Below are 24,383 nucleotides of genomic sequence, written 5' to 3'. Positions count from 1 at the left end.
AGGTTGCTCATATCCTTGCAACGAGGGCCTTACAGTTAGATGACGAAGCTGTATGGATTGAAGAGGGCCCTTTGGAAATGATGCATTTTTTTTTTTAACAACAGTCCTATATATATAATATGACTGTTTAAACTAAAAGAAGTGTCTTTTGGTTAATGAGTTTTTCTATTTTTATTTCAATTGTTGTAACTTTCATTAATTGTTAGGATTCTTTGAACTTCAATATATAACTGCTACTTTAACAATATTCATTAATCGTTTTTATTTTCTCAATAAATACTATTTTATTCAAAATTCTTGAATTAATTTTCTTTCTTTTTTATTTTTATCTGTTGCTACAATATATTATTCTATTTTCATAATAGTATATATTTAGTATTTGCAATATGCACACTATTTACAGAAATGTTATTTCTTGAGGACAATATTGTTGGGTTCCTTATTGCTAAAGACGTTCTTGAGTGGAAAAAAATATTTTTCTAAGAGATAGATTCGCAATCATCTAACTTACTGTCTAACTAGATAACCCTCTCTTTGATTGATCTCTTTCATTTTTTCAATAGAAATTATGTAATACGATCGAGAGAGATATTGAGAGACAATGGCATCAACCTTAAATTGAATACATATGAATAGATCGATGGCCCAATCAATAAAAACTAAGAAAATGCATCTACATGCATTGATGAACAAATATCATGTAACCATCGTTTCATTATATCAAGTCAATAAAGTACATTTATATATTGCACAAGAGCTGCCAGGCATATCATATCTCCGTTGTCTTGAACGATTGCCTTGATAATTGGCATTGTGTTATAATGATAAACCAAAGCTCGATAATAGAGTCTGAGTATTTCAGAAACAATTATTCTTTTATCAGTTTATAAGGTACCTAAAAAACCAAATGGTAAAAATTATCATACTTAATGATAGGTAAAAGAAAAGGAAGGGAAACAAAGACCGTTACACACTTACATAATCTCATATAAATTGTGATTTTTTTAGTAAATGATGTGAGGTCTTAGGTACTTGTAGTCTTAAGTACGAGGAGATGAGCCTGATGGTGGAGGTGGAGATTTGTAGCGAGGTGGAGGTGGAGATGGCGGAGGTGGTGGTGGAGATTTGTTATGGGGTGGGGGAGGAGATGAAGGAGGTGGTGGTGGAGACTTGTTACGGGGTGGAGGTGGTGGTGGAGACTTGTTATGGGGTGGGGTAGGAGATGTCGGAGGTGGTGGTGGAGACTTGTTACGGGGTGGGGGAGGAGATGCCGGAGGTGTTGGTGGTGGAGATTGGTTAGGGGTGGGGGAGGAGATGTCAGAGGTGGTGGTGGAGATTTGTTACGGGGTGGGGGAGGAGATGTCGGAGGTGGTGGAGGAGATTTGTTACGGGGTGGAGGAGGAGATGTCGGAGGTGGTGGTGGAGACTTGTTACTGGGTGGGGGAGGAGATGGATGAGGTGGTGGTGGAGATTTGTTACTGAGTGGGGGAGAAGATGCCGGAGGTGGTGGGGGAGATTTGTTACGGGGTGGAAGAGGAGATGGAGGTGGTGGTGGAGACTTGTTACGGGTGGAGGAGGAGATGGAGGAGGTGGTGGTGGAGACTTGTTAAGGGGTGGGGGAGGAGATGGAGGAGGTGGTGGTGGAGATTTGTTACTGGGTGGGGGAGGAGATGCCGGAGGTGGTGGTGGAGATTTGTTACGGGGTGGAGGAGGAGATGGAGGTGGTGGTGGTGGAGACTTGTTCAAGGGTGGGGGAGGAGATGGAGGAGGTGGTGGTGGAGATTTGTTACTGGGTGGGGGAGGAGATGCCGGAGGTGGTGGTGGAGATTTGTTAAGGGGTGGAGGAGGAGGTGGTGGTGGAGATTTGTTAGGGGGTGGGGGAGGAGATGGATGAGATGGTGGTGGAGATTTGTTACGGGGTGGGGGAGGAGATGTAGGAGGTGGTGGTGGAGATTTGTTACTGGGTGGGGGAGGAGATGCTGGAGGTGGTGGTGGAGATTTGTTACGGGGTGGAGGAGGAGATGGAGGAGGTGGTGGTGGAGACTTGTTACGGGGTGGGGGAGGAGATGAAGGAGGTGGTGGTGGAGATTTGTTACTGGGTGGGGGAGGAGATGCCGGAGGTGGTGGTGGAGATTTGTTAAGGGGTGGAGGAGGAGGTGGTGGTGGAGATTTATTAAGGGGTGGGGGAGGAGATGAAGGAGGTGGTGGTGGAGATTTGTTACTGGGTGGGGGAGGAGATGCCGGAGGTGGTGGTGGAGATTTGTTAAGGGGTGGAGGAGGAGGTGGTGGTGGAGATTTGTTACGGGGTGGGGAGGAGATGGATGAGATGGTGGTGGAGATTTGTTATGGGGTGGGGGAGGAGAAGGTGGAGGTGGTGGTGGTGGAGATTTGTTATGGGGTGGGGGAGGAGATGAAAGAGGTGGTGGTGGAGATTTGTTACGGGGTGCGGGAGGAGATGGAGGAGGTGGTGGCGGAGGAGGAGACTTATTGTAGTATGGTGGTGGTGGCGGCGGGGATTTACGACTACTTTGTAGTGGTGGAGGAGACTTCTTATAATATGGTGATGGTGGAGGTGGTTGCCTATGATTGTCGAATGGTGGTAATGGGTTTGGGACTGTTATTGGTGGTTGTCTTATATGGTTAGGAGGTGGAGAGTGGACAAAATAAGGCTGGTCAATGGCCGCTACTACATTGGTGGCTAACAAGAACAATCCCAATGCATAGACGAGGTAAAGCCATAGATTGGCCATTTTTTGAGCCAACACTTGCAAAGTCTCACAGTTGGGGGGCTTCTATGAGTTGAGAATATATTCAGAGTACATGTGAATGAGCATCAAGATGCTCTCAATTTATAGAGAGCCATCCCTTTAGAGAGCATTGCATGCATTTTGTTGAACGTTGTGTACGCATGAAGTTTCCATCCTCTAACTAACCTATTATCTACCTTTGATTTTTTTGCCCTCTCATTTTTTTTTCTTCTTTACAAATAAATTGGGGTTAATGGAATATGACTTCCGCCTCTAAGCATTACTTATGTTTTGAAATCTACATAGTAACAATGGAGGTAAGTTAGTTTGAGTTGGAAACATGGAGGGGTTCGATCTCAATTTCTTTGATAAACTTTACATTTTCATTCAAGTATTGGCTTTTTATTTTTTATTTTTTTTATTTTATTTTTTTAATTTTTTATGTAACATGCAAATTTATTGAAATGACTATGTAGCCCTACAGTGATTGGCTTGTGTTAGAAGGAAAATTGAACTGAAGATTGGGAGTTTATACAGTCCATATATAATGGCATGCAAAAAAAATCCGCTTGATAAAACATTTCCCAATTCCTATGGAAAAGAGTGTCCCATGTCACCCTTAAAACTCTAGTCTGCACTCTAGCCAAAACTACCCTAGAATTTCCCTTGAACTACGGCTTCATTCGGTTCAAGATCCTCTAAAATTCTTTTCTAAATTTGATGGAGTCAAGTAGAAAAGAGATATATACATCAAATAGAGTCTACATGATTTATACATTTACTATTGTTTGAAATATTTGTAAAATAAAAATAAATATTATAAGATCTATTTTACGTGTCTTCTTTGAGATTCACAAATAAGAGAATTTTGTCCACTTCGCAATACGCATCAACATGACTGATATCCACCAAAAACACCGCAAATGGAAAGTTAAGTTTTATGGTTTGAACACATTTTTCAGAGAAGTTAATTGCCAACTAAAATTATCCCATTATCCCTGTAACACCGCGGAAATATCTACTAATTAACTCAGCAACTTGGTTAGTCATTAATTATGCAATAATTTGATAGACAATTTGATCAGTGCAAAATTGTAAGTGCACAGTATCGTAGTTTTATAGTAAAATGATGAGAAGAGTATCATTCTCAGGAATTTGTAACTTACTTTTGACAAATACTGAAATTATATTAATCTTGACTTTATTTAGAGAAGTCACTAAAATTTTTGTAATTGTAAATTAAAATATAATTAATTCAAAGAAAATACACAGAAAAAGAAAGATGTTGTTCAAAGATCAAATTAATGGGAAAGAAAACTTTTAAGAAATCGATTTCACCTAATCCCTCATTATGCTTTACTCATCTAACTAATTGAATTTAATTCTCTCTGTTTATTAGCAAATCTCCACAAACATCCAAAAGCCTATTTCGATAGTCAATTGGAAATTATTCTTGTTCAGTATTTTACACAAGAATATACAAATTAATAAAGCAAAAAAACACTAAGACCAATGATTTTAATACTACATAGGTTTATATAAGTCTTTCGATTTCTATATTTATCTATGTCGAAATAACTAAGATCTATCCTATAATTTCCTCTTTCGACAGCAAATCATAAGATTAAAATCATCTAATTAATGACCAGTTAATTAGAAACAATAATCTCATAATAAATCAGACAATATAGAAGAAAATTACTTTAAATTAACATAGAAAAGTAAGCATAGTTCGAAATTAGATTACATCATTTTTCTAGAATAAAGAAAATTTAGTTCATACCAAAAATAAAATTTAACATAATTTTTTTGAGAGAAAAATAAAAAGAAATAAACATTAAAAATACTCCTTACAGTCCACAGTATCGTCCAAGCCTCCAAGTCCGCAGTCTTCTCCTCCGCAGCAGCGTCTTCGTCAATTTTTCGCTTCGTACGCGTCCTCCAACCAATAAAACAAAAGAAGCCTCTACGTCCGTGAGTGCAAAAAGCAAATTAAATTTTGAATCCCCACCAATCCGTTCCAGCTTGCACAAGATAAAAGCAAGTCTTCCTAAGGACCAAGTCAAACCAAAAGACTCCAATCCGTGCGTCCAAGAGAAGCCCGTATCCCACGCATGCAATTGCCAAAAGCCAAGTAAACACTTACTGTATATCCATTCAAAAATCCCACACATGTCAATTCATAAAATTAAAGAAAAGTCCCCGTATTGCTCCAAAGCCTCCAACATCTAATGCTATCTTTAGATTTTTTTTTTTTTTAAAGTACCAAACTCTTTATTTAAATGAGAGAAATTTTAGACAATAGGCTTCTAAAATTTGAATCTTTATTTTTTTTAAATTTGAAATAAAATTTAATGACGACAATAAAGTCTAAAATTAATAAAAATAAATAAAATTAAATTAAAGTTTAAACTTAAGAAGTGATAGAATATAAGAAATTATGCAAGTCATCACAATCAAATATATAAAATAAATGATATAAAATAAATGAAGTGCGTAATACTAATTTTGGTTACGAAGGGAAACTCTTTAAAAAATTCTTTAAATGTAAAACCCGACGGAACAACTAAACTCAGAAAAATCAATTTTATTATTTGAAAATAAATTCCAAGTAAATCTCAATTACAAAATCTTTGTAACTTGACTCCTCTTACTTGACCAGATAAATGATCCGTTTGTCTTCTACATCAGTAGCAGCCATAACCTCTGGCGATCTTCAAACTATTGACTTGAACTCCAGTGGCTGAATTTGATTACTTCCACTCCAACACGGAGTAAGTACGCACTCAAAGAGAGAAATCCTTCACAAGAATTCTCACACACTCAAGCACTTGGATCTCTCTCAAATCTCCAAGCTTTCAACATAAACACTAATCCAAAGGATATTTGAAACCTTCAGCCGAAGTCTCTTTAAATAAGTTGCTTAGTAGTTATCCATTTCTGCTGATGATTACATTCATTTATAATTTTATTACGTTGCTGACAGATTGCTAACGGCCAGAGCTGAAGCTTCATCAGATAACTGCTTTAGATAACTTCTTGATAGTTCGAAATTCTTTCTGCTCGATATATTCTTTTTTGAATATTCTATCTAGATCACTTTATCTCCTATCCTTTTGTACCTTTAATCTTGATCAAAAGTCTTTTGAACTTTTATCTATTCAACTACTTATCGTAAAATTCAAATATTCATAGATAAAGATAAAGACAAACATTTATCTATTAATCTACTTATCTTTGAATTTAAATATTCATAGATAAAGATAAAAACAAATTACATTCATCCAATAATTCAAATAGATCCTAGTTATTTAATCCTAACCAACAAACTTTTACATCAACAATCTCCTCCTTTGGTGGATTGGTGACAAAACCAACTTGAGGAATGTAATATAAAACATGTCAAAAGCACGGACAATAGACAAAGAGACCGAGTAGAAATTCCAAGCAAATAATCACGAATAAAAAATAATGACAGAACAATGACTAAGATTAAAATTCACAAGATTTAAAATCTAAACATGTTCTAGCCTTGGAGTTGAATTATATCCATAATTTAGTTCTCCCCCTCAATTTTAAACTTTCTTGATTATAACAATTAACATTCATTCAACTCCCCCTCAACAACACACTTACTCAAGCTCTCCCTAAAATTCACAATACCAATTTTATAATACTCGAAATAAATCAATCTGCTTCTCTAATACTCCCTATTTTTGTCACTAATCTGACAGGACTCATAAGATAATAAATATCACTTATGTAAGCCGAGATGAAGACACTAAGAAAGACATGATGAACAACTCTCACGTGTCTCAACTTTTCATGGATTAAATACACTTGATGTATGAGCATGAATACAAGTAAAATCATGATAAAATGAATGAAATAGTTTGGTTGATACATAAAAACAAACACTTGATGGTCACTAGTTTAAAACCGAAATGAATAATCCCATAACCCACCAAAAATTAAGCCTTTATACATCAATAAATTATATTCATGTAATCCTATGCATAAATGCATATGCAATCCAACAACAATCCAAGCTCCAACTTCACGTATCAACTATCAACAACTCAATCTCCATATATATATATATATATGCATCGAAACCTAGACTGGAGAGTGAGAAGGATTTGAATAAAATAGGAGCTTACTGTGATGGAGAAACGTGAATCAAAAGACTCGGAACCAAATCTTTATTCAGTGTGATACGGATAGAATGATATGGCTGGGGCTTGCGTACATGATGTTGTTGTGAATCTGGGTGTCGCGAGAAATTTGAGAGGGGGCTATTGGATTATCGCATAAGGCAATGCCATGGGTCTAGATTCTAAGGCACTTAACTGACTCAACCAAAGTTTTAAATACCGTACCGGAAGCTGTACAAGTCAAGGCACTGGAACGAAATATTTCGGCACCGGTATTGTTTCATATACCGTTTCGGAATAATATTTCAATACCAATACTGTTTCGGTACCGGTACCATTTCGTGTACCGTTTTGGATAGTTTATACTTTGATAAATTATATATATACAAGCATTAACTGTATTCCAAATAACAACAAAATAAACCATAAACTCTATACTTCTCAATACAAATTTTAAGTTTTAAGTTACAACTAACATAAGTTCTTAAGTTTTGAGTTACCACAAACATACTTTTTCAAAAATAGCCCCTAGATGTTTATTGAAACTGTGAAAATATCATCCAAACAGGCTGCATAATGTGTACCGGGCGAAATATTTGTTTCGGCTGGTACAAGCTGGTACAGGATGGTACACCTGGTATTTGGGACGGTATGAAATAGATGTATTACCTATATCGGACCAGTAGCCGGTATGGCATGGTAGGGTACAGTATGAAAAACATTGGACTCAACTCACTTAAGTGCTACCCGTGTCGTGCATGGACTCTTGTGATAGTCCCATTTGGACTTAATCGCAACACAGGTGCTCATTCTACTTCTGCCAGACTTATGAAACAAAAGCAACATCTACACAACACTGACCCAAACTAAAATATATTTTATATTTTTATATTTATTTTATATAAACCAAAATAAATAAGGAAATAAAATAAAAATAAAAAATAAAAACTTAATTTTTATATACATAAGCAATGTGACAAGTAACATGCCTAGATGCATCTTAGTTCAAACACAGTGCTACTCACAAAAAGAATTTAATAGAGTACACCCACTTATTTGTAACAATCACTATGGTTGTTCACACCTCATAAGATCATTAATGTCAAAGTTCATGTGAGTGTGTGAATGAGCAAACTTATATAAATCAGTAACTTTTTATTTCTTTTTCTCTTTAATATATTTTTGATAATATTATTCATGAGCATTTTCTTCTTATAGATGCTCCCAAAAGATTGTCACTCATCTCAAAAGTCAAACTTTATGCTAGGGCCTAGATACATGAGTATCTCCCCCAAACACTAGTTTGCACAACCATTTTATATGTCCATTTTTGTTACTCATCTCTTTTTCCACAATGATTTGAGCAGTGATTCTTTCTATAAGGACTTAAGGGATATATCCATGTAGGGTGTTTGTCTTTTTTTGCAATGATTCAACACCGATTTTTTCAATATGAATCGACCAATTGTGTTTGGCAAGGGAAAATCTATTTATTATTGTATTAGGTTCAACTAGTATTAGTCAATTCAAGGTTTGGACTCCCTCTATGATGAGCATCTCAATAATAAATATGAAACTTAATTATAATGAACATACATATAAGTTTCTCATAGTGCTTGTAAATGAACTTTGTCAAGATGACCTATAGGATTAGTATGTACAAAATGAAATGCACAAAGTAGAAAGATGCATAAGTTCAAAAATTTATTTTGTGAGAACACATGTGCTCAAAAACTTTGACATTTCAAGCATGCACTTCCCAAAAAAATTAGAAACAAACCAAAAAAGTTTTATATTATATTTTTCTTATTTAAAAAAACTGAAAAAAGAAACATCAATTAAAAACAGAAAAATAAAATACATGTCCTAGACTAAAAAAAATGAAATGCAAGGAATGCAAGAACATGCAAGTGATCCTATCAATTAATGTGACACGACATTTTCTTTGACCACCTACTTTGCTTTAAACTTTGGTCTATTCTTTTCATCAACACCATTTTGTATGATCTTTTTATTTTTATTTTTATTGTGAAGACAAAATTCTGCTAGTTCACCAAACTTTAGACTTTTGAAGGTGATTTGTTAACTCATCTTATCAACTTGATTTTCTAGAGTTTTTTCCTTTCTTTTTAACTTTCTTTCTCCTCCATTTTTTTTCACCTTATTCAAATTAAAGCAATATGGTCTTATCTGGCCAACAACACCACAATGATGACAAGAAGGAATAAACTTACATTCAACGTTACATCGTATCAGTCTTTTTGAGGTTGATTTTTCGTGAGAGTTTTCAAAAAGATTTGATTTTGAAGCGACTTCTTTGGAGCATCCACAACTTTGAGTTTATTGTACAGCTTCTTGTTGAGTTTTTTAAGTTTTACCAGTTCTTCATATAAATTATTATATGCAACAATAATAGTTATATCTGAGTCATTATCATCGAACTCACTTTCAGATTTTGTTTGTATAATATCAGAAAAATCATTAACAGTAAAAAAAGCCACAAAAGATTTTTCATCATCAGATGATGAACTTGAATTTTCAGATTCTGAATTTTCACTAAGTGTGACATTTAATGCTTTTCCTTTGTTTTTTTTTTAAAGTTTGGATATTCAATTCTTATATGACCATACCTTGAGCATTTATAGCACTTCACTTTATCTTTTTGTTAAGATTTTTCTTTATTCCATTTTTCGGAATATTTTTTCTTTGTAGGAAATTCTTTACCTTGTTTTTGCTTTCCACTAGCTTTCTTATTAAATAAGAATTTTCTGAATTTCCTTGCAATGAGATTTATATCCTTATCGTTCAAACTTTCTTTATTAGAAAAATCATCTTGATCATCTTTTACTATTTTTAAAGTAATGGACTTACATTTTCTTGTTTGAAGAAGAGATGACTCATATGTTTGTAAGGAGCCGACCAATTCTTCAACTTTAATAGAATCCAAATCCTTGTTTTCTTCAATGGCTATAACTTTTGGGCGACATCTTTCATGTAGTAACTTTAAAATCTTTCTCACGATCTTTGAATCCTCCACCTTCTAGCTGAGATTAAACCTGGAATTCACAATATCGTTAAGTTTAGCATAAAAAGTATTAAAACTTCCATCTTCCAGCATCTTAATCTCTTCAAATTTTGAGGTTAGCAACTGTAATTTTGAATTTTTTACAATTTTTGTCTCCTCACGTGCAGCCTCCAAGATATCTCATACTTCTTTAGCAATCTCACACATTGAAATTCTTTTAAATTCATCAGAAGATATGGCCATGAAAATAACATTAAGTCCTTTGCTATTCCAATTAGAGTTGGTGATCTCATCTCTTGTCCAAAGCAACAATAGTTGTCTCGGGTTTAGTCCACTCTCGTTCAACTGCATACCACACATGTTCATTCAAAGACTTGAGGAAATCCCTCATACTAACTTTCCAATATATATAGTTTTTCCCATTAAAGTGTGGCGGGACATATAATGACATGGTCAACAGGGGAACAAATCACACTTGAATGAGTGAACTACGCTCTGATGCCAATTGAAATTATCCAAGTACCCCTGTAACATAGCCGAAATATCTACCAATTCACTCAATAAATTGCTTAGTCGTTAATTATGCAATAATTTGATAGACAATCAAATATATAAAATAAACGAAGTGCGTAACACTAATTTTGGTTACTAAGGGAAACTCTTTAAAGGTAAAATCGTACGAGGTAACCAAATTCAGAAAAGTTAATTTTATTATTTGAAAATCAATTACAAGTAAATCTTAATTACAAACCTTTGTAACTTGACTCTCTTATTTGAACAGACAAACGACCCGTTTGTCTTCTACCGCAATAGCAACCAGAATTTTTGGCGATCTTCAAACTATGGACTTCCCTCCTAGAACTTCATTGGTTGAACTTGATCACTTCCACTCTAACACGGAGTAAGTACGCACTCCAAGAGAGAAATCATTTGCAAGAATCCTCACACACTCAAGCACTTGGATCTCTCTCAAATCTCCAAGCTCCAACATAAACACTGATCCAAAGGATATTTGAAACCTTCAGCCGAAGTCTCTTTAAAAAAGCTGCTTAGTGGTTATCCATTTCTGTTGAGGATTACATTAAGTTATAATTCTGTTACGCTGCTGATGGACTGCTAACGGTCCGAGCTGAAGCTTCATCGTATAACTGCTTTAGATAACTTCTTGATAGTTAGAAATTTTTCTGCTTGATATCTTCTTTTTGAATCTTCTATCCAGATCACTTTATCTCCTATTTTTCTAATCTTCAATCTTGATCAAAAGTCTTTTGAAACCTTTATTTATTCAACCACTTATCATATAATTCAAATATTCATAGATAAAGATAAAGACAAACCTTTATCTCTTAATTTAAATATTCGTAGATAAAGATAAAAATAAATTACATTCATCCAATAATTCAAATAGATCCTCGTCATCTAATCCTAGCCAACAAATTTTTACATCAACACCAATATTTGTTCACTTGATTGGCGGAAACTAGAACCCTTTGGCAAAAAAAAACACATTTATTCAACTTCTTTCTACAACTCATAATACTTTTTTTCCCCCCCAAAAATGAGGTCAAGCCTCTTATTATTAAAATCCTCACTAAGGTAGGGGAAAACCATGATTGCAAGGTTTCATAAAAAATACATTAAAGGCGAATATAAGGAGTACCCAATAAATCTAGCTGAACAATGCCCCATAGTCTTCCTTGCATTTTTCTATGCTTTGATTTATGATATGAATGTTATCTTTGAAAAAAAAAAAGAGAAAGAAATTAGAAGTAGTAATGACATTCTAATTTATTTTTTCTGATCATCACATGAGGAATATTTGAGAAATCTCATATATGATAATAGTAATTACATTATGACATATAAGCCCCGTAAGGAAGTTAATTATATATATATATATATATTACTTTTATGGTTTAATTAAAAAGTTAAAAAATTTGGCTAATTTAAGAGATGAATTTTCCCAAGTCCACGTGTATATATAACAAACTTATTTATTAACACTCAGATTTTGTAACCTTTTAATTACTTGAATTTATAAGTAATTGGAACCTTTTTTTTGGGATATTATATATATATATATATATAAATAATATACAGTCTTCGAAATTTCCCCTTTACAATGGAGAGGTAATTATTAAAAAAACTTACTGTTCTTGCTTGCGTTCATGGAAATAAATAGAACTTTTTAAAATAAATAGATGTGTTTTCCACTAGAAATTATAAAATTAGAATACATGCGCGACGCCTAACACTGATGCTTTTGACGCACTTTGTACTTTTTTTTTTTTTTTAACAACAGTCCTATATATATAATATGACTGTTTAAACTAAAAGAAGTGTCTTTTGGTTAATGAATTTTTCTATTTTTATTTCAATTGTTGTAACTTTCATTAATTGTTAGGTTCTTTGAACTTCAATGTATAACTGCTACTTTAACAATATTCATTAATCGTTTTTATTTTCTCAATAAATACTATTTTGTTCAAAATTCTTGAATTAATTTTCTTTCATTTTCATTTTTATCTGTTGCTAAAATATATTATTCTATTGAATAGATCGATGGCCCAATCAATAAAAACTAAGAAAATGCATCTACATGCATTGATGAACAAATATCATGTAACCATCGTTTCATTATATCAAGTCAATAAAGTACATTTATATATTGCACAAGAGCTGCCAGGCATATCATATCTCCGTTGTCTTGAACGATTGCCTTGATAATTGGCATTGAGTTATGATGACAAACCAAAGCTCGATAATAGAGTCTTGAGTATTTCAGCAACAATTATTCTTTTATCATACTTAATGATGGGTAAAGGAAAAGGAAGGGAAACAAAGACCGTTACACACTTACATAATCTCATAGAAATTGTGATTTGTTTACTAAATGATGTGAGGTCTTAGGTACTTGTAGTCTTAAGTATGAGGCGATGAGCTTGATGGTGGAGGTGGAGATTTGTAGTGAGGTGGAGGCGGAGATGGCGGAGGTGGTTGTGGAGATTTGTTATGGGGTGGGGGAGGAGATGGAGGAGGTGGTGGTGGAGACTTGTTACGGGGTAGGGGAGGAGATGGTGAAGGTGGTGGTAGAGATTTGTTATGGGGTGGGGGAGGAGATGGAGGAGGTGGCGGCGGCATTTTGTAAATAGGTGGAGTAGGAAATGAAGGAGGTGGTGGAGACTTGTTACGGGGTGGGGGAGGAGATGGAGGAGGTGGTGGTGGAGACTTGTAACGTGGTGGGGGAGGAGATGGCGGAGGTGGTGGAGGTGGCGGTGGACATTTGTTACGGGGTGGGGAGGAGATGGTGGAGGTGGTGGAGACTTGTTACGTGGTGGGGGAGGAGATGCCGGAGGTGGCGGTGGATATTTGTTACGGGGTGGGGGAGGAGATGGTGGAGGTGGTGGTGGAGATTTGTTACGGGGTGGAGGAGGAGATGGAAGAGGTGGTGGTGGAGACTTGTTATGGGTTGGGGGAGGAGATGGAGGAGGTAGTGGTGGAGATTTGTAATTGGGTGGGGGAGGAGACACCGGAGGTGCTGGTGGAGATTTGTTACGGGGTGGGGAGGAGATGGAGGAGGTGGTGATAGAGATTTGTTACAGGGTGGAGGAGGAGATGGCGGGGGTGGTGGTGGAGATTTGTTACGGGATGAGGGAAGAGATGTAGGAGGTGGTGGTGGAGATTTGTTACGGAGTGGAGGAGGAGATGGAGGAGGTGGTGGTGGAGACTTGTTACGGGGTGGGGGAGGAGATTGTGTTGGAGATTTGTTACTGGGTGGGGGAGGAGATGCCTGAGGTGGTGGTGGAGATTTGTTACTGGGTGGGGGAGGAGATGGAGGAGTTGATGGTGGAGACTTGTTTCGGGGTGGGGGAGGAGATGTAGGAGGTGGTGGTGGAGACTTGTTACGCGGTGTGGGAGGAGATGGAGGAGGTGGTGGTGGAGACTTGTTACGGGGTGGGGGAGGAGATGTCGTAGGTGGTAGTGAAGATTTGTTACGGGTTGAGGGAGGAGATGGGGGAGGTGGTGGTGGAGATTTGTTACGGGGTGGGGGAGGAGATGGCGGAGGTGGTGGTGGAGATTTGTTACGTGGTGGGGGAGGAGATAAAAGGAAGTGGTGGTGGTGGAGATTTGTTACGAGGTGGGGGAGGAGATGGAAGAGGTAGAGGTGGAGACTTGTAACGGGGTTGGGGAGGAGATGGGGAGGTGGTGGCAGAGGAGGAGACTTATTCTAGTATGGTGGTGGAGGTGGCAGTGATTTATGACGACTTGGTGGTGGTGGAGGAGACTTCTTGTAATATGGTGATGGTGGAGGTCGTTGCCTATGATTGTCGAATAGGGGTAGTGGGTTTGAGACTGTTATTGGTGGTCGTTTTATTTCGTTTTGAGGTGGAGAGTGGACAAAATATGAATCGTCAATGGCTGCTACTACATTGGTGGCTAACAAGAACAATCCCAATGCATAGACCAGGTAAAGTCATAAATTGGCCATTTTTCGAGCCAACACTTGCGAAGTCCCACAGTTGGGGGGCTCCTATACGTTGAGAATATATTCAGAGTGCATGTGAATGAGCATCAAGATGCTGTCAATTTATAGGGAGCCATCCCTTTAGAGAGCATTGCATGCATTTTGTTTATCATTGTGTACGCATGAAGTTTCCATCCTGTAACTAATCTATTATCTACCATTGATTTTTTGGGCCTCCCATTTTTTGAAAGTCTACATAGTAACAATGGAGGAGGTGGAGATGGAAGTAATGGTCCAGAATGGAGGAGACTCTGTAGTATGGAGATGGTGGAGATCAAAATAATGGCTGTGGTGGTGTAATTTGTAGCGGCGATATTTTTTGGTGGAGGTGACTTGTAAATATACTTAATTACCTAATGATAAAGAAGGATGAAAAATTTATTTTGCGAAATAAGCATATGCAGGCTAGGGGTTAATGAAAAAAAAAAAAAAATTAATTTAAAAGAAAAAGTCTGGAGAAGCTTTTGAATGGTTAATTTAGACTGTATTTGAATGTTGAGATGAATTAAATTAAGTTGTTAGTAGTAGTATTTTGTGAGTTCTATTGAGATGAATATAATTTTTTTAGGTTGAAATGTTAAAAGTAAATTGAGATGAGTTTAATTTTTTTATAAAAAATTAAAAAAATAATGAATTTCATCAATAATTAATTTAAAATGAGTTAAATTTGATTCATAAATAGCATGCGTGCTTGGACGAACAAGTTGGGACTGATATAGAGTATGTATACAAGCTGCCACTAAAGCAGCATCATTCAATTCTGTACGATTTTATATGCCATATTCATGAACTTGCCTCGAACGGACTGCTTTTATTGATGCTGAACGATACATGCCATCGTTGAGAAGACCCATCGAGAGTGGGTATTGAATGTGTAATTATTTTTTTAACATTTTCTAGATCCTCTAAAATATTTTTTTTAAAAAAATCACAAACTCATTAAAAAAATAATTCCTTAATTATTAATTGAAAAAAAAACTACAATCTGTAGCATTTCTTGGTGGATTTACTGATCAGTAGGACTAGAATTTAATTCCTATTTGCTAATAAACAAATTACCTCGATGGGAGTATATATCTGTTTAATTTCTCCATGTACGTACGTCGATGATTCTATCAGCTAATAAGCTGCATTAAGATTAATACATGTCAAAACACATTCAGGCATGCCAAGCATTTATACTGCCTATGTACCTGCTTCTGCTTTTTATCATGTGCATGTAAAGGTGATGGAATGATTAGAGAGTTATATTATAAATTTATACACCAAGGCAATTGGGGCAAGATGAATGCATTTTCCATGATTTAAAGATGTAATTGGGACTGATAAAGATCATTATAATCTGGGATTTTGGGCTGCCGGCGCAATTGAATCATTTCCCTGGTTAGGTATACTTTTACAAAAAAATTAAACAAGCTCTTCACAAATTCCAAACTCATGCTCTTGACTCTAGACTGATTTTTCAAACTTAGAAAAATGATACTTATGGTTTTAACATGTACAAGTTTTATGTATTTTTTTTTTAAAGTGGATAAATTTAGAATTTATATAAAAATTATTTTCTTAAGATGAACCCCACTTTTTTTTAAAAAGAATTCGTGAAATTTACACGTTTTAAGATTGTATCTAACATTACTCTTCTTTTCTTAATTCTCTTCAAACACTAAAGTAACTTGACACCAAAGTTAAAGATTGAAAGGAAGAACTTTCGTGATGGTTTCTTAAAATAGCAATATATATATCATGTATACTGATATATATATATATATATATATATATTTTGCTATTCTATATTGTATACTGATAATTTCTTTTTGTACAGAGGAAGGAAAAAGAACTTATTTGCAAATTTCAAGATCTTTAGGTAGGTTCGGATGTGTAGCTCAAAGATTCTATTCTGCCATTCGAGTAGGCGTTTGCAAAAAGATTACCAACATTATATATCTTCTTATATATAAAAGCTCAATAAAAAAGCAACAGTATTTTTCGTCTCACATTATTTTTTCAATTTTGTCCTCTTTTTTTTGGTGTTTTTCCATTTTATCCCTTTTTTTTTATATTTTGTTTGTGCTTTTACAATTTTACCCCTTTTTTTTTGTTTGTTTACCCTTTTTGTCACTCGGTTTTTTTTTTTTTTTTTAATTCATGGTCTTACGTTTTTGCCCCTTAGTTTTATTAATAGTAGCTTCTTGACCATTTTTTCCTTCCTATTCAGATGTAAAGAAAAAAAAAATTTCGCTTAGAGGATCGGAGATACAAAAAGGGTAGATCTCAGATTATACGTATATATTAAATTAGACCAAACTCAAAACAATCTCAAAAAAAAAAAAAAGTTTAGTTCCAAAAAAATAAAAATTAATTCGTTCTGCAAGTCCAAACAAAATGCCTTCAGATTTCTATAAATTCAATAAATTAATCATACCCACTAAGATTAAAAAACCATTACAAAAAATACCACTCGGATTTTTCTCACACCATTACAAAAAATACCACTTAGATTCGTATAGAAATAAACAGAATCAGAAAGGAAATCATACCCATTTTGTCCCTTCTCCAATACTGCTTCGATGGGCTGCATGAAAATGCCCATTTATAATATTAACGATAAATAAATAAAACCCTGCCGTGAAAAGATTCAAATAAAAAAGAAGAAGAATTAGGAGAAGGAGGAAGAAGAGAGCCTTTGAATATTCAAATTTCAAGTCGGCAAACCAATAGTAGACCGTGTGGTAGACACAATCAAAAGTGCCATGTTCTCGAAGGAGAAGTCGGAACACCACTCCGTAACTCAGAAACTGCCAACTTTGACTCCGGCCAACAAGATCCACCACGCATGGCGTCCCTTTCTTCTTCGTAAGACCCCACCGATTCCGCCCTCTCTTTTCTTCACTGTGTTTCCAAAACCAAATGATGAAAAAAATTTGATATTTTTTCCACCAGAAACTACTGTAGCCATTGATCTCGGCTCAGCCATCGGGAATCCACCGTCCTTTGCCCATTCTCGACCAGCCACCCACATCTGTCGTCACATCTCCATTTTCCCCTGGTGAGCTTTAAATCCCATTGTTGCATGACTTTCCCTTCTCCAATGAAGGTGTTTTGGTTCTTGTAGTTTTTTGTGCCTTATGTTTTGGATTTCCCTGTTTGATTTTCAGCTTTCCTACAGGGTGCATGCATGCTTTTTGTTATTACAAAAACACCTTTCAACCCATGGCCCTTAGAATTTCGTAGAAGTCTCTTGAAGAATCATTTTGAGTAATTACGTTTGTGCCCTTTGGTGAACTTGGCAGGTCGTATGTTTTAACCCTGGGTCATTTACATGGGCTATGCTTAGATTTTAAATGAGACTTGTGTTTTTAAATTAGGTTGGGCCTGGATGTATGTTCATAAAACCGCTATGATATAGTTTACTGTGGCTTTTTTAATTGAATAAATATTTAGCCTATAGATCTATTTTTTTTTCACAGAAAATACACAAGGGATTTAAAGTTTATTTCAAATTATAGTACTAAGCATTACATTTATGAGTAGCCTATAGTATTATGGATTTTGTTTAATTCCATTGTTTATTTTTACATATTTTTGATACAATTATTATGTTATACCTTAAATAGAAAATCAATGAATATGTTATGAACTTTAAATAATATTACTATCTATTAATCTTAGTATAATCAAATATTTATTAGATTATTTCTATGGTATGATTTTAATTAATTAGAATACCACGAAGTGCTTTTTAGAAAGTAACAAACTGTGTTTAGTGTTTCGTATAAATTTAGAAACACTTTCTTATTTCCATGGTATGAATTTAGAGTTTCGTGTAAATAACAAACTGTGAAATTAAATTTTAGAAGTAGAGCTACGAGATAAGTAATTTGCTTATCCACTAAACTTGTATGAACCTATCACTTCTCTTAATTTTGTATTAGGTTTATTTTAATTTGTATAAATATATGACGTGTTTCAACTTTGCATGGATTTCAATTCTCATTTTGTTGTTCATTGTGGAGTGATAGATAGTCACTGTATCCACTTTGATTGAGGCTAACTCAACTCATCTCAAACCAATCATTGATGAAACTTAGGTCCTGTTTGGATAATAAGTCGATCTCTTTTCATCTCATCTAATCATTACAATTTTTTCAAACTTTCAAATAAAATATAATAAAAGATGCCTTTTTATTTTTTAACTAGGTGCTGTGCAAGGGGCATACGTGCCTTGCATGTAGCTCCTCACTAGTACTATATATATATATATATATATATATATATATATATATATATATACCACTAAAGTTGCCTTGGTAATGGTTTCTCATGTATGACCAAACATGGTGGATGGGGTTTAATCCTTTCTCTGCCTCTCGGCCTGTTGGGCCATGTTATGGGCCTAGACAATAATCTGGCCCATGAACCTTGAACTTCGACATACTGATCCACAGAGAGGATAACCACCCCAAAAACCTCGGGAGAGAGGTTATCAGTTTGTTATCCTCAGCAAGTGAAGTTTGAATATCTGACGACTTGAATTTTAAATGAAAGATCAGGCGGTTATCACGTCAAACAGAAGATATCAGAAGCTCTATTTACATCGCCCAGGTATGGCCATGAGGGGATCTTCTTTTCACACTAAGGAAATATCCATACTATATTGATTTAGGCATTAGACGTTCACACAAACCCCCAAGGCTTGTCTCTCTTTGGTTGTAGGTGATCGTGTGGGAGAAGCTACGAAACACATGGAATCCTCCTCGATTAATGCTGATAGCATGACATCTATGAAGTCTGGCTTGTAGCTTCGCTCATCATTCTTGAGCCTCATCGCAATATGTTCTTCAACCCATGCAACTTCCTATTAGAGAGTCCAATTCCCTTACAACACGTGTGAGGCAGGCACCCCCCTTTTTTTTGCATTGGGCCAAGCCATGTAGGCCCAGCCTAGATGGATAGATGGGCCATGGGATGCCCAAGCAGAAGGGAATCAGAATGAGGACACATGATGGGTCAGACTGGAGGATGAGACCGGCCTAGGAAGCCCAGAAAGAAGTAGCAAAGTAGCAGGCGTAGGGCGTGGGCCCCTGAGTCAGAAGGCCTGACACCTCTATTGGCCAGTAATCCATATATGTAGGGTCAGGGACAACCTTGGTCCCTGGACACTGATGGTTGGACAAACTTAGAAGGTGGGCGCGCCAGGGAGGGACCACGTCACATTTAATGAAGGTTGGAGATGGATACGCCATGACATGTACCTCAGACTATCAACAGTTGCCACAGTGAGGCACAGATGACCTGTCGTGTGGTAAAACGTTGGAAAAGGATGTGACCTAATTATGGAGCGACATCACCATGATCGGCTTGCCAGGGGACCACCACAACCAAGTATATATACCTCCCCCCGGGAGTGGCAGAAAACTCTCTAAATATGGCTCCCTTAAATCATAGATTGAAAACCCAAACTGACCTAGGCATTAGAGGTGTTTCTCACCACTTCGAGCCCTCATTCCTCCATATTTGTAGGAACGGATTGACCCATCGCGGAGTTGCTCGGGCTGTGAAACACGAATTAACCCATCGCGTAGTTGCTAGGGCCACGGTGGGAGGGGTCTACCCTACTCGTGGAACGCTAAGCACCTAAAGAAGTACTTTACCTAGAAATCATAATCTTACCTATGAATGTATCAAATGTGTTTTATGAATGAAGTATGAACGTTCACTTTGAATTGTCTTTGTCAAAGCTTGAAGCCAAGATGCCGAGTCCCTAGACTCACCACGAAGAAGTGGTTGGTCCAGAACTTCTTGAGCTCTGCCCAAATGGCCAGTCGGACACAAGTCCCTTGACTAACCGACCTTCGTGACCAATAAACTGAGTCCCTTGACTTGCCACAAAGAAGTGGTTGGACCAGAGCATCCCGAGCTCTACCCAAATGGCCAGTTCGATACATGTCTCTCGACTTGCCGACCTTCATGACCGATAAGCTGAGTTACAAGACTTGCCATGAAGAAGTGGTTGAACCAGTGTATCACAAGCTTTGCCCAAATGGCTAGTGGGACACAAGTCCCTCGACTTGCCGAACTTTGTGACAGATAAACTGAGTCCCAAGACTAGCCACAAAGAAGTGGTCGGGCCAGAGCATCTCGAGCTTTTCCCAAATGACCAGTTGGACACAAGTCCCTCGACTTGCCAAACTTCGTAATCGATAAGCCGAGTCCATTGACTTGCCATGGAGAAGTGGGTCGGGCCAGAGCATCCCGAGCTCTACCAGAATGACCAGTCGAATACAAGTCCCTCGAATTGACAACCTTCGTGAACGATAAGCCGAGTCCTTAGACTTACCATGAAGAAGTGGTCGGGCCCTAGCATCCTGAGCTCATCCTAAATGGTCAGTCGGACACAAGTCCCTCGACTTGCCAACATTCGTGACCAATAAGCCGAGTCTCTTGACTCGCCACGAAGAAGTGGTCAAGCCAAAGCATCCTGAGCTATGGCCAGTTGGACACAAGTTCCTCGACTTGTCAAACTTCGTGACTGATAAGCTGAGTTCCTAGACTCTCCACAAAGAAGTGGTCGGGCCAGAGCATCCTGAGCTCTGCCTAGATGACTAGTTAGACACAAGTCTCTCGACTTGTCGACCTTTGTGAACAATAAGCCAAGTTCCTAGACATGCCACTAAGAAGTGGTCGAGCCCGAGCATTCCGAGCTAATTTCAAATGGCCTGTCAGACACAAATCCCTCGACTTGCCGACTTTCGTGACCAATAAGTTGAGTGCCGACCTTCATAAACGGTAAGCTGAGTCCCTAGACATTTTCACCAGTAATTAAACCCTCTACTATTCGTTTAATTCTAGCACTAGCTGTTAATTTCCATTGGCTTATTCATCAGCTAGACGTCTCTAATGCATTCTTGCATGGCATATTGGATGAAAAGGTATTCGTGGAACAACCAAAGGGATTTATTGATAAATCTCAACCTGATTTTGTTTGCAGATTACATATATCACTATATGGACTAAAACAAGCTCCAAGAGCTTGGTTTTGAAGACTCTCTCAGCAACTGATTGAATATGGATTTCTTGAATCATCAGTTGATACATCTTTATTTATTTTTTGCAAAGAATGGCTTACAATTATTTGTTCTTGTATACGTATATGACATTATCGTGATAGGATCAAATAAGCAGGCAATACATTACTTTATTGCTCAACTCAATATTTCCACTCAAAGACCTCGGGAATTTGAGTTACTTCTTAGGTGTTCAAGCATGACGTGATTCAAATGGCCTTCACTTGAGACAAAGCAAATATATCACTAATCTATTGAATAAAACAGACATGGTTGGAGAAAAACCATTGTCATCTTTAATAGTTTCTGGAAAGAAGTTGACATCTCAAGAAGGATTACTACTTAAAGATCCTAGTAAATACTGAATGGTTGTTGGAGCACTTCAATATTGCACCATTTCCAAACCTGATATTTCCTATATTGTTAATCAATTATGCAAAGTTATGGATTCCCCACGAGAAGGACACTGGACAGCTCTCAAGCGTGTTCTAAGATATCTCAAAGGGACAATTGATTATGGTATTTATTACACACCATCACCCATAGAGATAAATGTATATTGTGATTCTGATTGAGCAGGCAATCCAGATGACAGACGTAGCAACAGTGGGTATGGAATTTTTCTGGGCAAAAACTTGATCTCTTGGAGGGCTAAAAGTAAAATGTGGTCCCTCGTTCGAGTACAGAAGCAGAATACAAGTCCCTTGCATTAGTTACTGCTGAACTCTATTAGATGAGAATCTACTTAGAGAATTAAACATTGTTCTAGCTAAATGACCGATAATTTGGTGTGACAATATAGGAGTCATTGCATTAGCTTTTAATCCAGTCTTCTTAATGCTAGAACAAAACATATTGAAATGGACTACCACTTTGTGAGAGAAAAGGTGGTAAATAGAGATGTTCAAGTCTATCATATTTCAACAGAAGATCAACTAGCAGACATTTTTACTAAGGGACAAACAACATTGAGGTTTAAATTCCTAAGGTCCAAACTGATGATCTGCTTAGTTCCCACCAGTTTGTAGGGAGTGTTAGCTTGACTAAGTATACAGAGAAAACAGAAGATCCCGAGACTGCAACACTGTGAAAATAGAATTGTAAACAATTGATTTTTGATTTTTGAATTAGTTTGTTAAGATAGTATTTTACATATCCTTGTAAATTTGAATTCCTTTTGTAACAAACAGCTTGATACAACTCTATAAATATACAAACTCTTTCAGTGAGTAAGGTATCAAAACCTACTCCATCATATTTTCTGTTTTATCTTACACATAATAGTATATATTCAGTATTTGCAATATGCACACTATTTACATAAATGTTATTTCTTGAGGACAATATTGTTGACTTCCTTATTACAAAAGCCGTTCTTGAGTGGAAATCAATATTTTTCTAAGAGACAGATTCACAATTGTCTCGCTTACTATCTAACTAGATAACCCCTCTCTTTGATTAATCTCTTTCATTTTTTCAATAAAAATTATGTAATACGATCGAGAGAGATATTGAGAGACAATGGCATCAACCATAAATTAAATATATATGAATAGATTGATGGTCCAATCAATAAAAACTAAGCAAATGCATCTACATGCATTGATGAAAAAATATTATGTAAACATCGTTTCATTATATCAAGTCAATAAAATACATTTATATATTGCACAAGAGCTGCCCGGCATATCGTATCTCGGTTGTCTTGAATGGTTGCCTTGATTGGCATTGAGTTATAATGATAAACCAAAGCTCGATAATAGAGTCTGAGTACTTCAGCAACAATTATTCTTTTATCATTTTATAAGGAACCTAAAAAAAAAAAAGTAAAAATTATCATAATTAATGATGGGTAAAAGCAAAGGAAGGAAAAAAAGATCGTTACACACTTACATAATCTCATAGAAATTGTGATTTGTTTAATAAATGATGTGAGGTCTTAGGTACTGGTAGTCTTAAGTACGAGGAGATGAGCTTGATGGTGGAGGTGGAGATTTGTAGCGGGGTGGAGGCAGAGATGGAGAGGGTGGTGGGGGGGGGATTTGTAGCTAGGTGGAGGAGGTGATGGCAAAGGTGGTGGTAGACTTGTAGCAAGGTGGAGAAGGAGATGGAGGAGGTGGTGGTGGAGATTTGTTACGAGGTGGGGGAGGAGATGGAGGAGTTGGTGGTGGAGACTTGTTACGGGGTGGGGGAGGAGATGGCAGGGGTGGTGGTGGAGATTTGGTACAGGGTGGGGGAGGAGATGGAGGAGGTCGTGGTGGAGATTTGTTACAGGGTGGGGGAGGAGATGGAGGAGGTCGTGGTGGTGAAGCTTTGTAATCGGGTGGAGGAGGTGGTGGTGGAGTTTTGTAAATAGGTGGAGTAGGAGATGGAGGAGGCGGTGGTGGAGTCTTGTTACGGGGTGGGGGAGGAGATGGATAATGCGGTGGTTGAGATTTGTTATGGGGTGGGGTGGAGATGGAGGAGGTGGTGGTGGAGACTTGTTACGGGGTGGGGGAGAAGATGGCGGAGGTGGTGGTGAAGATTTGTTACTAGGTGGGGGAGGAGATGGCGGAGGTGGTGGTGAAGATTTGTTACGGGTTGGGGGAGGAGATGGAGGAGGTAGTGGAGATTTGTTATGGGGTGGGGGAGGAGATGGAGGAGGTGGTGGTGGAGGTTTGTTACGGGGTGGAGGAGGAGGTGGTGGTGGAGATTTGTAACTAGGTTGGGTAGGGGATGGAGGAGGTGGTGGTGGAAATTTGTAACTAGGTGGGGAGGAGATGAAGGAGGAGGTGGTGGAGATTGCAGTGGTGGTGATGGTGAAGATCGTGGGGGTTGTGGTGGTGATTGGTGAACATATGGAGGTGGAGGTTCTAATGGTGATGGGGA

The 24,383-nt window shown here is 37.0% G+C and overlaps 3 long non-coding RNA genes across 9 annotated transcripts; 1 reads left to right on the top strand and 2 right to left on the bottom strand.

The window, feature by feature from the left end:
- Positions 1–653: 653 nt before the first annotated feature.
- Positions 654–12,844, bottom strand: LOC121239301. The gene is made up of 2 exons (XR_005935283.1): positions 12,787–12,844; positions 654–895 (listed from the first exon to the last, which is right to left on the bottom strand). It is a non-coding gene; the product is annotated as an uncharacterized LOC121239301 (long non-coding RNA).
- Positions 1,097–24,211, top strand: LOC121239300. Of its 7 annotated transcripts, none has more exons than XR_005935280.1 (7): positions 1,097–1,156; positions 1,504–1,682; positions 13,100–13,189; positions 13,240–13,350; positions 23,872–23,916; positions 24,051–24,116; positions 24,195–24,211. It is a non-coding gene; the product is annotated as an uncharacterized LOC121239300 (long non-coding RNA). The 7 variants fall into 7 exon arrangements; XR_005935277.1 differs by lacking the exon at positions 1,097–1,156 and adding an exon at positions 1,197–1,276; XR_005935278.1 differs by lacking the exons at positions 1,097–1,156; positions 24,195–24,211 and adding exons at positions 1,197–1,276; positions 24,117–24,173 and having other exon boundaries at positions 24,051–24,077.
- On the bottom strand, positions 23,057–23,608 carry LOC121239299. Its single transcript, XR_005935275.1, has 2 exons — positions 23,409–23,608; positions 23,057–23,327 (listed from the first exon to the last, which is right to left on the bottom strand). It is a non-coding gene; the product is annotated as an uncharacterized LOC121239299 (long non-coding RNA).
- Positions 24,212–24,383: the final 172 nt, after the last annotated feature.

Source organism: Juglans microcarpa x Juglans regia, chromosome 7D (genome assembly GCF_004785595.1).
Source record: "Juglans microcarpa x Juglans regia isolate MS1-56 chromosome 7D, Jm3101_v1.0, whole genome shotgun sequence".
NCBI classification, from domain to species: domain Eukaryota; kingdom Viridiplantae; phylum Streptophyta; class Magnoliopsida; order Fagales; family Juglandaceae; genus Juglans; species Juglans microcarpa x Juglans regia.
This window is presented reverse-complemented; position numbering and strand designations above follow the sequence as displayed.